Source organism: Rattus norvegicus, chromosome X (genome assembly GCF_036323735.1).
Source record: "Rattus norvegicus strain BN/NHsdMcwi chromosome X, GRCr8, whole genome shotgun sequence".
Taxonomy (NCBI): domain Eukaryota; kingdom Metazoa; phylum Chordata; class Mammalia; order Rodentia; family Muridae; genus Rattus; species Rattus norvegicus.
In genome coordinates this window covers 64,624,953-64,639,096 of record NC_086039.1, presented here as the reverse complement: position 1 = coordinate 64,639,096, position 14,144 = coordinate 64,624,953, and the positions used below count along the sequence as shown (strand labels likewise).

Genomic DNA, 14,144 nt, shown 5'->3' with positions numbered 1-14,144 from the left:
AAATTGTCCATAAGGACTTGGTAAGAGACAAACCCATGAGCCACCTGTCCCCCTAACCCCTGGGCACACACTAGATCTACAGCTGCCCCCCTTCTTGTCCACATCCACCTTATGTCAGAGCTGTGCTCTCGGCGAGGACCAGTGACAGTACTTAGATAGTACAAGCTCCCAACCTGCCGCCAGTGTGGACACTGGTAATCCAGAAGCAGGCAGGCCTTTCTATGGAGCCCAGGCCAGCCCCTCAGGTGCTGGGATCACCTGAGATCACAGTGTGCTCTCTGACACTTGGCTCTCCTGTATTACAGATCTTCGAGACTCATTTTACCCTGTTTCTTAAGATGAAGAATATAGATCTGAAGGGATTCCACACTGTCATCTCACTCTTCTGTCACTTATGTGGCGGGAGCAAAGATTTCTCCCCAGCACCTATGCTCAGGTAAGGGAACCCCAAAAACCAGTCAGGTGGCCAGTGTGCCAATGGCAGTCTTGGCAGAAGAGAACCCGGTTGAGAAGGGAAGCACTTGGAATGCACAGTGCTGGCATCGGTGTTAGTCAAACCTAGCAGGCAGATCTTAGTGCTCATCATAAGAAAGGTCCTCAATCTCATCTCGGTCTTCCCCTATTGCCATCCAGAAGGCTTTGGCAACCTTTTCTGCATGCAACTTTCTTTGCTCATGAGGAAGTGTTGCAGCCTTGTCTTTCATTTCTTTTAACTTTGAAAAGAGTCTCTCAAAGTTCTCCAGTTCCCACCCCAGACTGGCTAATTGTCGAATACCCAGGTCTAACATGGGATTGACAATGCTGCCAACCTGTGTACCTGCTGAGCCACACGCACCACTATGATGCTCCAGAAGGAACTCTGTCCTCTCAGATGTTGGCTGCTCACAGTGACAATTCTCTGCTGATCCAACTCTGTGGCTTGCTCCAGCCAGTGAGTTGAGAAGGCTGAAGTCCTGGCTCCTGTCATTCTTCATCACGACATTAGATCAGACATTGGCATTCAATGCTTGTACAATCCACTTTATGCCTGTAGATTCAGGGAAGTCATCGTCCTCCTTGGGCAGCTCCTCCACCAGCTCAAAGCCACGTTTGATGCACCACGTTTGATGCTGAGCCTGTTGCCAGTTTATTCCATCTCCATACACTCTATCACAGACCAGGATCGTCACCTCAGGCAGCCATGTTTCTGCCAGAGGAAGCCATGAGGAGATGGTGTCAAGACCTGATTTCTATGTGCTGTCAAAGTAAAAAAACAAATGCCTGGACTGACTCTGAGATCTTGGCAGTGACCACTCACTTGCCTGGCACCACACACAGGTTGATCTCTGCAGAATAGTACTTGTTATTGATGGTCCAGGGGTAAAACCTCACAGCATCGCTGGAAGTCCCTTCCACAACAGCATCTTCTGTTCCAAGAATATGTTGCACCAGCCAGTCCCCGGTGAAGGTGGCGGAGCAGCTGGTGACCAGCTCACAGGGGACACAAACAGCCGTCACACCTGCAGAATGGTTCTGTGCCGATTCCATATTCTTTAGTTAACTAATTCTCTAGGTCTACTAAGATAAGATGTACTTATACTCAAGTATAAATCACAGCATTTTCAACAAATGGTGCTGGTTCGACTGGTGGTAAGTATGTAAAAGAATGCAAATTGATTCATTCTTATTGTCCTGTACAAACCTCAAGTCCAAGTGGATCAAGAACCTCCACATAAAACCAGAGACATTCAAAGAAGAAAAAGTGGGGAAGAGCCACAAACACTTGGGCACAGGGGGAAATTTCCTAAAGAAAACACCAATGGCTTATACTCTAAGATCAAGAATCGACAAATGGGGCTGGAGAGATGGCTCAGTGGTTAAGAGCACTGACTGCTCTTCCTGAGGTCCTGCGTTCAATTCCCAGCAACCACATGGTGGCTCACGACCATCTGTAAAGGAATCTGATGCCCTCTTCTGTGTGTCTGAAGACAGCTAGAGTGTACTCATATACAGTAAATAAATCTTAAAAAAAAAGAATTGATAGATTGGACCTCATAGAATTGAAAAGCTTCTGTAAGGCAAAGGACACTGTAATTAGGACAAAACAGCAACCAACACATGGGGAAAAGATCTTACCAATCCTACATCCTATAGAGGGCCATATCCAATGTATACAAAGAACTCAAGAAGTTAGACTCCAGAGAATCAAATATCCCTATTGAAAAATGGGGTACAGAACTAAACAAAGAATTTTCAACCAAGGAATATCAAATGGCCATAAAGCACCTAAAGAAACACCCTTAGGCTCCACGGAAATGCAAATCAAAACAACTCTTAGATTCCACCTCACACCAGTCAGAAGGGCTAAGATTAAAATCTCAGGTAACAGCAGATGCCTGCAAGGATGTGGAAAAAGAGGAACACTCCTCCATTGATGGTGGGATTGCAAGCTGATACAACCACTCTGGAAATCAGTCTGAAGGTTCCTCAGAAATTTGGACATTGCACTACCTGAGGACCCAGCTATATCACTTCTGGGCATATATCAAAATGATGCTCCAACATACAACAAGAACACAGGCTCCACTATATTCATAGCAGCCTTATTTATAATAACCAGAAGCTGAAAAGAACCCAGATGTCCTTCAACAGAGAAAGGGATATAGAAAATGTGGTACATTTACACAATGGAGCTATTAAAAACAATTACTTCAGGAAATTCATAGGCAAATGAATGGAACTAGAAAATAGCATCCTGAGTGAGGTAACCCAGTCACAAAAGAACACACATGGTATGCACTCACTGATAAGTGGATATTAGCTCAAGAGCTGGGAACACCCCAGATACAATTCACAGACTCAAGAAGGAAGACCAAAATGTGGATACTTCAGTCCTTCTTAGAAAGGGGAACAAAATACCTATCTGAGGGACTTGGGAGGAAGAGAGGAAAGGAAGAGGATAAAGAGGGACAGGATCAGCTATGAGAGGAGACAGGGATGACATACAGAGGGTCAGTAATTTGAACAGAGGTATGTAGCAGTGGGATACGGAGAACTGGGGGTAACACCAGCAATCCCAGATGCCAGGAAAGCAAGAGGCTCCCAGGACCAACAGGAATGAGATTAGCTGAAAAGCTCAACAAAGGGTAGGGAGAACCTGTAGAGACCATATCCAGAGGTTAGGCAAGCCCTCCAATTTGGGGATGGGACCACCCACCCTTCTCAAAATTTTAACCCAGTGTTATTCCCTTTCCCGGTTTCCGGGAAAACATCCCCCTACACCCTCCCCTTCTTTATGGGTGTTCCCCTCTCCATCCTCCCCGCATTGCCGCCCTCCCCCCAACAATCTAGTTCACTGGGGGTTCAGTCTTAGCAGGACCCAGGGCTTTCCCTTCCACTGGTGCTCTTACTAGGATATTCATTGCTACCTATTAGGTTAGAGTCCAGGGTCAGTCCATGTATAGTCTTTAGGTAGTGGCTTAGTCCCTGGAAGCTTTGGTTGCTTGGCATTGTTGTACATATGGGGTCTCAAGCCCCTTCAAGCTCTTCCAGTTCTTTCTCTGATTCCTTCAACAGGGGTCCTATTCTCAGTTCAGTGGTTTGCTGCTGGCATTCGCCTCTGTATTTGCTGTATTCTGGCTGTGTCTCTCAGGAGCGATCTACCCTGGACTCTAACCTCATAGGTAGCAATGAATATCCTAGTAAGAGCACCAGTGGAAGGAGAAGCCCTGGGTCCTGCTAAGACTGAACCCCCAGTGAACTAGACTGTTGGGGGGAGGGCGGCAATGGGGGGAGGGTGGGGAGGGGAACACCCATAAAGAAGGGGAGGAGGAGGGATTAGGGGGATGTTTGCCCGGAAACTGAGAAAGGGAATAACACTCGAAATATAAATAATACTCAAGTTAATAAAAAAAAAAAAGCAGGGGGAGAGGAGGCGGTAAACTGGGAAATGGGATAACATTTGAAATATATAAAATATCCAATAAAAAAGAAAACAATGTAAAAAATAAAAAATAAAATAAAATTTATTTTATTTTATTTTATGTGTATGATTGTTTATATTTTTCTGTGTACTGCACGTGTGCCTGGTATCTGAAGAGATCGGAAGAGGGCATCAGATCCCCTGTAACTGGAGTTATACATGCTTGAGGGCTACCATGTGGGTGCTGGGAATTGAACCTGGGTCCTCTGGAAGGGTAGCTGGTGCATTTAACCACTGAGCCATCTAACCAGCCCCCATATTCAATTTAAACACAAATTTATCTTCCAAATATTTTTTCTAGTTTTCTACTCCTGTCTGATGATGAAGACTACTAAGAATTAAATAGAGTTCCTACTGTGTATTGGATTGTTAGTTCTGTAAAACATTTCCAGCCTCTCTTCCACAAGTAACCATAAGGCAAAGTTTCATCAAACATGTCACAGGAATGGCAAAGCTTAAGTGAAACAGAAAGATTTATAATTATTAAAAAATGAGCTAACAGGGTTGGGGATTTAGCTCAGTGGTAGAGCGCTTGCCTAGCAAGCGCAAGACCCTGGGTTCAGTACCCAGCTCTGAAAAAAAAAAAGAAAGAAAAAAAGAAAAAAAAATGAGCTAACATTCTATTTAATAGAAATTAGCCCATGTTGTTGTTTGTCCAACTGTTAGACGTAAGATCTAAAACTTGTAAAATAAGAACACTGAGTAACAAAGTATTACTATAGAAGTCAGAAAAATAAAGAATTAGCTCTTATCCCCTCTTGAAAAGGTATCATTGATAAATGATAATCCCTCAACTACTATTATCATATGCACCTAGCTGTGCTGTGTTTACCCTAACTTGTCAAAGTTAACTAGTGTATAACTTACCTTTCTTGTCAGTGGTATGTAATCCAAGAACATCAGAAATGTTGAGTTTTAGCTCTTATTGCATCATAACACAAGTAGAAGAAATCACTACTAGTATACATATGTTTATCTTTATATAGGGCTTACTTTGTAGCCCAGGCTAGCCTATAATTTATTATATAGGGCAAGCTTGCCTTGAACTTAGAGGAATCTACTTGCCTCAACTTTCTGAGTATAAAGATTACAAGTATATACCACCATACTTGATTGATTCCTTCAATTTGTTACTTCAGAACTGAGGAAGAAAGTCCTAGAATTTTGTTATTTTCAGATGTTTGACACTACCATTGGTATATTAAGATTATGGGTTGCAATGTTTAATGGATATTTTATTTTCTCCTTCTGATGTATCAATGAAAATGTATGTGTTTACAAATGTATAAGAGTTTACATTCCAGTTGTATTTCCACTGCACTTTCTATATCTGAAACTATTTCCAATAAATATAGCTTTAGATTTTCTTTCACCAATGATTAACACCAACTTGAAAGTTAAAAACCTGAAATGCCTCAAAATTCAAATAGTTTCATACCATGACAGTAATGCTTGATTTTAGATATATGATAACATCAGATTTCTGATCTTCAGAATAGAGATAATTGACTCATAATTGTATACAAATATTCCAATTTCTGAAAAATTCCAAAATCTGAAACACTTTTGTCCCAAGCATTTCTAATAAGGGAATCTCAAATTTAACTACTGTTCTAATCCCGTTCCCAGTATAGTATCCTAATCAGTGATAGAATACTCAGAAAATGTTTTAAAGTACATTGAACCCAAATGTCCCTACTTTAATTCTTATCACTTACTTGAATTCAATATCAAGTTTCTGATACCAGCAAGGAACTTCAAATTTTCCTAACCTCTAATATGGCTATGGCTATTTTTTCTGTCCAGCATAATCCATAACTAACATAGGACAGTGAATCTAGAAAAAAATACAGTGTGACTGCTACATCTACCCAAACCTTAACAAATTCTTGATTAGTAGAGGGCAAATTAATGAAATCTCAGCATTTGGGAGGCAGAGGCAAGTGAATTTCTGTGAGTGCAAATTTTGTCTTGCAATTGGAACACATTAATGTTAAAATATATAATTCCAAAAATTATTGAAATTAAATTAACTTTGCAATTTGTCATATAAAGATTTGCTAAATAAATCAATAAACAAGATAGGAGAAGAGATATTTAAATTTCTTACAGATGTCTTTAAGAGCTTTAGAAATCTTCACATATTACCTACTGATGTATTAACTAAAAATCATTTTTATCTATACATTAAAATAATATCCCTAAAGATTAATCCAGTTCTGATTGCTCCAAATATAAAGAAATCATAAGACACACTAGTTAAAAAAAAGAAAAATTCAAATTTTCAAACACTTTAGACTTTTTCTCCAGAAAATTATTGCAAATCAAGAAAAACTGAAGTATAAAACCTAATACCTATTTTTATGCCTCAATTTTTATTTTTCTATGGAATCTCAGATATTCAGACTAATTGGCAGCAAAAATAACACAATACTTTAAAATCATGTAAACTGAAATAAGATAATATAATAATCTTAGTCTTGAATGTCTATAAGCAGACATTGGTCTAATAAACTCAGCAACAACCATTAAATATATTGCTATACAATGCATGCAGCCAGGTATGATAGTGCACACCTGCCTCTGCCCTTGGAAACTGTAGGCTGAAGGGTCTAGAGTTCAAGGTCATCCTTATCTAGTAGCTTAGTAGACATAAGACTTTGTCTCAAACAAAAAGAAACACAAAAGAAACAAACAAAATTCTAAATATGTAATTATATATGGTCTGGTGAATTACATATCTTCTATCAGAGTTCATATATGAACTAGTTTCCAGTTTGAGAAAGTGGAATAAAGTGAGTGTTAAAGTGAAGAGCGGTATTGGAATATAGGGCAAAAGAGGGGTAGGCAAAGACATAAAGAACACTAAGGATGTTTGAAAAAGCCATGTGGAGACCAGTATTTTTTAAAAGTCTCTCTCTCTCTCTCTCTCTCTCTCTCTCTCTCTCTCTGTGTGTGTGTGTGGGGGGGGGGTGTAAAATATTTGTATTATATTACTGCATATTAAGTTACACATATTTAATATGTATTAAATTAGTTTCAGGTGGATATCAAGAAATGCCATAGAGTGGAAAAATTCTTAAGAAAATATATAAATGTAAAATAGTGACAATAGGCAGAATGGAAAAACAGAAAACAGTATCCTTTTTATTATAAAATATTTCAAATTCTGAAGTGTAACTATATGAGCATACGAAGTTTATAATGAACTTTGAATTGATGTGGATGAAAGAAGGAATATGTCATTTCAGAAGTTTTGAACTTCTACAATTTTCTTTATTCAACAAAGAAAATATTTTGCTTTTAAAATAAAAACATAATTATTCAGGTGGTGGTAGCCTATGCCTTTAATCTCAGCATTCAAGAAGCAGAGGCAGGTGAATTTCTGAGTTCAAAGCCAGCCTGGTCTACAAAGTGAGTTCAAAGACAGCCAGGGCTATTACACAGAGAAAACCTGTCTTGGAAAACAAATAAATAAATGACCAACCTAGGGATTCAGTCTCCTGAGTTAGATATAGTATTTTTTTGAATCATGCATAGCTAATAATGTTTCTCCACACAACTTTCAGTCAAGCTACTTAGTTGTGAAAGTAGTTTATTTTACATACACATAGCTTTTCAGACTATCAGGAACCTATTCTAAATAACTAATATAGTCTATATTGTATATGTGTGTGTGTGTGTATATATATATATATATATGCATTTTTTAAATAAAATTTGCTCAGCTCAGAAGTAAGTGAATACAAATAATATCTACAGTAATTAAGTGAGTTTAATTATTAGTTCAATAATTCAGGGTTATAAAAGGATATAAAGACACTAACACTTCCTATATAGTAGTTTTTAACAAAGATTACTATTAAAATGTTCATGTTCTCATTATTAATCTGTGAAATTCAGTTTCATATTTTGAATAATATTTAGGGCATTTTACAAAGTTACAAAATTCTATCACATAATAAAATTAACTTTGGTGATGCACTTGTAACTAGGAAATTCGTATGAATTGCTACGTTTTGGATGACAACAGTTCAATGATCACTAATACAGGTCATAATATAAAATACAAGATTAAGATAATGAGAACTTTGTGTAACAGTTCCTTATAAAGATCAATTTGCAATTTATATGTGAAAGTATTTTTTGCTAAAATACTTGAGGAGTGAATTCCACTCTTTGCTTTGCTTCCCCATACTGAAATGGCTTTCATCATCTTTTGCTTAGTGAAAAAGTTTATGTTCTAGGACAATTTAATCCAAATAAAATTTTCGGTTAAAAGTCATGATTCCAATAAGCTCCCATCACAAAATGTTAGAGATGCTCAAGTAGAAAAATTTCAGTCCACTGATATAATGAAAATTATACTTTTTTACAGTAGTATCATGCTAAATCTGCATACAAAAGGACGCATCAAACCATAATCAGAACTCTAGAGTTCCTTTCCACTCACTCATCTGACCTGCTGTCACTTGACTTCGCTTTGAATAGATAGATCCCCTGCTACGTGCAATCAGTGTACTTCAAATCTTTGAATAAGAGAATGAAAAACTGGAAACACTCCGCCCAAACCCCAACCGTCAATAACAATGAAATGGTAATTTTATGAAACAGCAATTATTTGCTGAGCCTAGAAACAGTGAATTATTGTTTGTTAGTAACATATTTTTTTAAGTAAGACTTCTGTGGGCAGCAAGATAACAGATGAAAACTACAGAGGTCTCACAAATTTGAAGTTTGGATATTTTGCTTCTTGGAATAAATGTGCACATTCTTTGTAGTTCTAAAATGTGGGTTTATGTTGGGGGGACATACAACTTTTTTATGATACAGATGATCCTCAACTTTATTTTAGTACACCCCAATAACTCAATCAAAAGTTAAAAACTCATGAATAAAAACTGAACGCACATAACCTACTAACATCACAATGTAGCAACAGAGTTCAATGCAGAGTATTGTTTTTTCTCAAGATCACATAGATGACTGACATCTACAGATTACTGCACCTGGCCAGCATTGCTAGAGAATACAGAACTGTATATTATGAAGGCAGTCACATCAGAGTAACAGTATCAACTTTGGAATACCCTTATAGAAGAAGGGGAGGGGGTGAGATGAGGGCTTATGGACGGGATACTGGGAAAGGGAATAACATTTGAAATGTAAATAAAAAAATCCAATAAAAAATGTCTTTAAAACTGACAGTTTCCCTTAGGGACTTTGAAATCACACTACCTTGCTCTTCATGTTGAAGAATGGGTCAGAGTCGGTGCATACTAGTGCACAACACACACAGCAGCTGTAGAAGAGGATGCAGAGTCAGAAGATGAAGATGAAGAGTATGGAAAATTCTTAAGTATAACTGGAAAGTGACTTGCCCCCGGTAGGGTAGAAAGATTCCACAGGAGGAATAAAGAAAGTTGGTGATAAATGAGACAACAATGATGAGTGTCTTAGTTAGATTTTCTAGTCCCGTGACAAAACACCATGACCAAAAACAAGTTTTGAAAGAAGGGTATCTTTCATCTAACAGCCTGTAGTCTATCGTGCAGTGAAGTTGAGGAAGATACATAGGCAGAACTTGGAGGCAGGAACTGATGCAGAGAAGTTATAAAGGAATGCTGCCTACTGACTTGCTCCACATGTCTTGCTCAGCCTGCTTTCTTATAGCACTCAGAGCTACCAGTCCAGGGATGGTACCATCCACAATGGGCTGGCCCCTTCCATATCAATCTTCAATCAGGAAAATGCACCACAGGCCTCTTCATAGGCTCATCTAGTGGGGACATTTTCTCAATTGAGGTTCCCTCTTTAAAAAATTCTGGATTGTGTCAAGTTGACAACCCAACTAGTACAAAGAGGAAAGTCAAAGTTCCTGAGAAGAAAACTGTACAAGATTTTACAAGTAGCTTGTCATTGGGGGTGCAAGTCTTGAAGCCCAGCACTTGAGAGGCAGAGGCATGTGGATCTCCAAGTTCCAGGCCAGCCTGCTCTACAGAGTGAGTTCCAGGACAGTCAGGGTTGCACAGACGCTGTCTCAAAACACTTCCCCCAAAAGATGCAACCATTTAAAATTCAGAAAATTCAAATCAGCATGGAAAAGACTTAAAACTATCAACACCAAGATAAAGAGGCGGAGGAAGAGGTAGATGAGGGAGACGGGGAGGAGGAAGAGAAAATTCTTCCTAAAATACCAAAGGGGCTTAGTTCTACAGTAAACATTAAAGGAAGTTTGCAAGCATGTATAGGAAAAGGTGGTTCTCTTTCTAAAGTAGAAGGCAAGTTTATGAATTTTGTGAAGAATTGTTTCCAGATGACTGCCCAGGTTGTCCAAGATCTGCCATTGGAGAAGGTCTCCGTAAGAAAACAGTTTAAAGAACTTGAAATGTTCCATTTTGCCTCATTTATGTAGCAGTAGCTATCTGGCCTATTTGTTTTATAATACAAAGTGAACTTTACCTATCGCATTTGATAAATGTTACTCAGGTTCCATCACTAAGTATGTGTTGTCCAAAATGGCTGTCTAATGAATAAAGATGGAATTATACCCTTTACTTGGTTTTAAGTATGTGTGGTTTATTATGATAGGATATAGTAATGGTGATGGTCTGACTAAAACATAAAAGACAAAAGATAAAGTAAATAGTATTTTAATAAAGAAAATACAGTTTATACTGAATTCATATCGCATTTTTACAAATGCAATAGAATTTGTAAAAGAAATCATAGTAAATCAGTGACATTCTCTAATAGCAGTGTGGTCTGTTATTTTTCTGCAATGAAAATATTAATTGACAAATGGCTGACCAAAACCTAGAGACCATTAATATGTTAACCAATTTTTAACATAGCAAAAAAATTTGGAATGCACTAAAATGCGTTTTACAAAGATTTATAATTGAAGTTTAAATATATGTTACTTGCTAAATATTAACATACACATGAACATATTAGAACTTTAACCAGTATTAATTTCAAGACTCTAATGCAGCTCTTTCCTTTATTGTACACAGTAGTATATGATAAACCACGTTATATCAGTTAATCAATCAAAATTCATGTTGTTCATAGAATGTATCAGGAAAGAACCTTTGGAGAATATTAACAATATAAGGTTGTGTTTATAGTACTAGTTTGTATAAAACACTTTGACTATAGCTGTGATTTACTATTCAGTAAAAAATATACATTTATAAAATATGGGAACTTAATTAATTATTTGTATGTTCTTAGAAAACATTCTTATGTGTCCCAGGATAAGATGATTATTTTAAAACTAACTTCTATAACATGTACATTATAAAGTTAGTAGTATTTAATTCGCTATTAAATTATAATATAACATAGAAAAGTTTGTTCCTATCAAGAAAGTTAACTGCTATAAATAATCCTTTTCTCCTTTAGTTAATCTAATAGATTTGTGATAAATGTCTCCTCTTTTCAACCAAGCCCATAATTTCAAGAAAAAGTGTGACTTTTCTATGAAGCCTTCTCAGGGAATCCCTGGACTGCAGTAATCCCCCTGTACTCTTAATTTTTCTTAGCTTTTATTCTGTACTTTTTTATGTTCTGATTAATATAGCCTATCTGTATGCTTCTCTCCCAACTGAATTCCTCAGAACTGTTTCAGTTGGCTTTTTAAAATTTTTCTAATACTGGTTATTGACAATCAGATCCAGGGTTTTATGCTTCTAGAGCATTCTAGATAAATATTCTGCCTTGAGCAACACCAACAAAGCCTGGAACCTGTTTGTAATCTACTCTTCTCCTTGCCCACCACAGTGATGGTCACTGAGTAAAATCTAGAAAATGAAAGCTTATTAAAAATCTCCGAAAATAAAATAAATAAAAACAAGCAAAAAACAGATTTTATTCCAGAATTCAATGAACAAGTTCCTTAACAGCACTTGCAAATAAAATAGCATGTTCTCATACGATTATTGCAGTCTGTGTGAGTGCTCCTGGATATGTGGTACCTACTTGGCCATATTCATTACTGTCGAATTCTTTTCCTTTAGATTTCAGAGTATTTCAAATAATTAAGAGTAGAATTCATCAAGACCCCTTCCAAACAGAAACCATCTCTAAGTTTGAAATCTAGGCTCTTGAAGAAGCATGCCTGTTTGCCAGTGCACAACAGGTAATTCACACTGAGATACAAAGCTATTTTCCCCTTGGTATTGTACTTTAAACACAAGAACATCTCAAACACAAAAGCAAGCAATATGAGGCATTTTTCCTAAAACTATCAGGAACTGGCAGTGTTAACAGATTCACTAGCCAAAGTTATCTAATTGCACACAGCATCTATGTACTTTTTAAAGTTCTTTAGCTTAAAAGGGCTTACCGAAAACTAAATTTAGCTTTCCCACCATTGTGCTTCTTTTTCACCACTTCTTTTCAGATAAGAGACCTGAAATGGCTTAAAACTGTCAGGATGGAAGACAGTGAAGAACCCAGCTTCTGTTGTCAGCCCACAGGAGTGCCTTGCAATTAAAACTATACATCAATTCGAATTGAGAGCACTTTTGAAAAGGCTCAACTGGGAATTGTAAATTTTCACAGTCATCTCCTTTTAACGAAACAGTCTCACACCTCAAAATAATTGCCAAAAACACCTTGCAACTTTAGAACTTGATCTCATCATGGTATCCAAAGTCTCACTTCGGGTGCCTCGTGCCAATTTTTTTTTTGGGGGGGGAGAAGTTGACTATTTTCAACTATACCCTATTTGAAGAACAAATAGATCACAACCACCCTTATTTTTATTAAGAGCATCTTAAGTTTCATCAACACATTTTTAAATGAAGACGTGAGTCATTCCTGATGAAGCATACTTTGTAAAATAGTTTCCCCTGTTGTCAATATTTTACTTTGTCCACTCCTCAAGTTTGGTGGTACTTTGATTGTCAAATAGGACATGTCACTAGTTTTGTCTTATTATCACTATTATTTAACATAACTAGTAACTGCCTGGTTTTACATGCTAAGTAAGAATCAGGGGCTAGGCATATGGTTTGCAGAAACCCTGCACATAGTATAAAGAATACTGCAAAGTAAGGCACCACTCAAGCTATCTGGTCAATTTTCAGTCATGAAGCAACAGCAATGCGGAGGATGGGCTCTAGACAAGCCTGAGGTCAGGTCGGGCTGTCTCCTGAGATCAAGAGTCAGAGCCACAGTTAGAACAAGGAGAAATATGTGAACAAGGCACTAGGAGAATCTGTTTCCAGATCAAGGACTAAGGTGAATGACTGTACTTAGAATCATCAGCACCTAAGAAGCAACCCCAGGCCTTAATCACTGACACTGTTTCTGGAAGCCACGGTTGAGATCACAAAGTGATGGCTTGCAGAAGGAAAACTAACTGGAAGAAATTACCGGCGAGCAGATGCAGGAAGGGTGTCAGAAGCTTCTGAATGAGAGCGCAGAGCTTCATTGGCCTGCTGGGGCCCCAGAGACCCGGAGACCAAAACACAGCTTGAGCACCAGGAGACTGCGGTGCCACTACTCACCCGGACTCTCCTAAGGTCTTGTTGTCGCCTCGCACCACACAGCCCCTGCAAAGGGGAAAACTTTCCCCCTCCCCCGCCGCTGAGGGTGGGATCCGCGGACGAGAGGAGGCGGCGTCGCAGCTGTTCAAGCAGGGCCAGAAAGGCGCTGGGTGCAAGAGCACCAGCTTGGTGCTTGTGCCCCTGGTGGCCACCAACTTCACCACCATCGACTTGGAGGGCCAGGAGGAAGCAAAGGTGGCAGGCCTTCGCCCAGCAGACTGAACTCTCCCGGGATACTAGGCCTGAGCTTCTGCCAGGACCGTCTGTCCCGGTCCTCTCAGCAACAGGACCCCCCAGGCTTAATTCCAATTTCTTCGGCCCCGCGACCACAGAACAGTGGCTGCTCCCTCTTGGGGCCACGGTCGCAGCTGCATCCTCGTGCTCCTTCTTCCTCTGGCGCTGCTGCCTACACACACACAGCCCCGGCGCAGTTACCACCGCGGCGCCTGGATCGCCGTTTCTTAGCAACCGCGCGCATGCGCCCCACCCCCGCCAGGGACCACTGGAGCCGCGGTCTGATCTCCGACCAGTTGGTTTGCGACCCAGAAAAAGTGAACAAAATCCCATTTCCTAGGCAGGCCCTAATGTCAGGGTAAAAAGAATCGTGAGGAGAGGTCTAAGATGTT

General features: G+C 38.9%; 1 protein-coding gene and 1 pseudogene across 3 annotated transcripts in view; both read right to left on the bottom strand.

Annotated features, from left to right (window-relative positions):
- The window catches only part of Zc3h12b (zinc finger CCCH-type containing 12B), a 233,156-nt gene extending 219,538 nt beyond the window's left edge, over positions 1-13,618 (bottom strand). For all 3 annotated transcript variants that reach the window (XM_039100436.2, XM_063280452.1, XM_002730248.7), the window contains exon 1: positions 13,480-13,618. The gene's annotated coding sequence lies outside the window, so the exon portion shown is untranslated. The remainder of the gene's footprint in view (positions 1-13,479) is intronic.
- Positions 472-1,520, bottom strand: Aagab-ps1 (alpha- and gamma-adaptin binding protein, pseudogene 1; annotated as a pseudogene).
- Positions 13,619-14,144: the final 526 nt, after the last annotated feature.